Source organism: Pteropus vampyrus, unplaced genomic scaffold (genome assembly GCF_000151845.1).
Source record: "Pteropus vampyrus isolate Shadow unplaced genomic scaffold, Pvam_2.0 Scaffold461, whole genome shotgun sequence".
NCBI lineage: Eukaryota > Metazoa > Chordata > Mammalia > Chiroptera > Pteropodidae > Pteropus > Pteropus vampyrus.
This window is the reverse complement of record NW_011889242.1, coordinates 690263-692675: the sequence shown is the minus strand read 5'-3', so window position 1 is coordinate 692675 and position 2413 is coordinate 690263. Positions and strand designations below refer to the sequence as shown.

Genomic DNA, 2413 nt, shown 5'->3' with positions numbered 1-2413 from the left:
TTCTCTTTTGATAATCTGGATGGCCTGGAATAAAATAGGTAGTCAAAAAATAGTTAATATATATTTAATAAGAACATAAATATTAAATATGTAATAAATGAATGAATGTTAATTCTGTTAAAGCGGTTTGCAAGGAAATTATAAAGGCCTTTTTCAAGTATTTCAACAACCATCCATCACAAGAAATTGCTGCCCCTGAAGCAAGTGCTCAACATCATACTTTTCTATTGCTTTCTTATTTGTTTCTACTTTGCTGTTGTGCTTCCTCTCTAAATATTACTAAACTTCCTTTTTCCTTAGGCTTCCAACATCTGACTGAAGTTGTGATTTCTCAACCTGTTTTGATACTTTCTCCTTTTTTTTCTATTAGTGGTAAAAGAGTATGAGCACTCAAGGTTTTTATTTCAAATAAACAGATACTATAGCTAAAGCTATCACAGAAAACTGAATTTAAGATGTGTGCCACATCCAAGTAAAAATATCCAGGAAGTAACTGAATAACCTAAATGTGCTCAAACTATACAAAATAGCTTTAAAATGTTCCCACTAATATGAGGCAAGATAACACTAGAGATTGAGACTTGATTATGGAGCCAGACTGCCTGGGCTTGAATCTTTGCACACCTAAAAACTTGGGCAAGTTAACTGTGACTCAGCTTCTTTTATGTAATATAGGTAAAACACTACTTACTCCAAGAATTTTGAGTAAATTCTGTAATGTGCTTAGAATGCCATATGTCATGTTAACTGCTATTCATAAATGTCTACCCCTGGATGAAATAAAAAAGGTATTCTAGTTCCAAATGATCACAAACACTATTATTTTCTGAGTCGTGTTCCATGAAACGTAGAAGCAAGTGTAGCTCACAAAGAACAGGGGACTTTAAACAATCTATTTTTAAGTAGCAGGCTTCAAAGACAAGTTCCTAATCCCTAAAATATAGCTATTTATGACGCAATTGTGAGTGACCCACATTCTCTGAACTTAACTGTAATTGAACAGATGCAATTTCCTAACCAATGAACTACATTTTGTTGCACAGGAAACCACCTCACATCTATCAGCAAGAAAAAAAACCACACTAAATCTGAATAATAAAGACGTCACCCGGTGAATTAGGACAGTTGGCTTTCTTTAAATATTTCTTTGGGGAAAGGAATATCTATTCAATTAGAGGTCTTTTATTTTATTTTTTTTTAAATCTATCATGCCATGAATTTATAGGGAATGGGCTCCAGCAGCTCAGGGTCCTTTCTATTCACTCTCACAAAGTGTGCTTCTCTGGGTGGAGCAGGCTGACAGGTCAGTTGAACCCAGGTACCTTTCTCTTTGGCTTCCTTCTATTTTTGATTATTTTCCTTCACACGTTTCAGGAAGCAATCTCAGTTGTTAGAGTGCTTCATATGCTCAATACGTACATTAATTCTCTTGGCAAGAATCTTGCCCTTAACTTCTTTGTTTACAACAATGCCAACTGCATGCTGGGTAACATTGTAAACTCTTCCAGTTTTGCCATGGTAACATTTATGGGGCATTCCTTTTTGAACAGTGCCCATTTCCTTGATGTCTACAATATCACCTTTCTTGTAGATTCACATGTATGTGGCCAAAGAAACAACTCCATGTTTTCTAAAAGGCCTAGAGAATATATAGCAGGTGCCTTTCCTCCTTCCCTTTGTTTTGGTCATTTTGATGAATTACTGGAAGATGGCAGTTCCAGCAGAAAGGCTGTTCTGTTACTTTCTTTCTGTGATACTATCAGTTCTCTTTCTTGAAGATAGCAGAGTGGCTCTACTTATTACTCTCTTTCCCTCACAATGACTATTTTTTACAATCAATTAATTTATTTATCAATTTATTTGACAAATATTTGTTAATTCACTTAACAAATGTTTATTGAGCATCCATTACATATTAAATATTCTCCCAGCCATGAGGGAAAGAGCAATGAAAAAAATAGATCCTTGCTCTCATAGAATTTAACCATCAATAAGAGGAGATAGACAATAAAAATTATTAAACTGATAAATATATAGCATTTAGGTAGTAATCAATGCTATGGAGAAAACTAAAGTGAAGAAAAGTTACTAGGACTGCAAGAAGTAGGATATTATAAAATATCTCAATGTGCCCCACTCTTCACTCAATTATATATAAACAAATTTATTTTTAAAAATGAATGTCAGGACAAAATATTTTAAGCTATTTAAAATAATAAATCATGTTTTCTAAATAACCAACATATTAAATTATCTGTTTTTCCCTCAAGTATTCATAGCAGAATACACAAGATAATCAGATGCATTACACTGTAAAAAGTTTAATAATCTAATAAGATCAAAAATGACTTGGTTAAACAAAATTGTATGAGTTTTTCTTTAAAACAGAATTTCTGCTGGCCTTATTACAGTA

At 33.1% G+C, this 2413-nt stretch overlaps 1 pseudogene; it reads right to left on the bottom strand.

Moving 5' to 3' along the window:
- Nucleotides 1-1206: 1206 nt before the first annotated feature.
- On the bottom strand, nt 1207-1707 carry LOC105306772 (annotated as a pseudogene).
- Between the last annotated feature and the right edge of the window lie 706 nt (nt 1708-2413).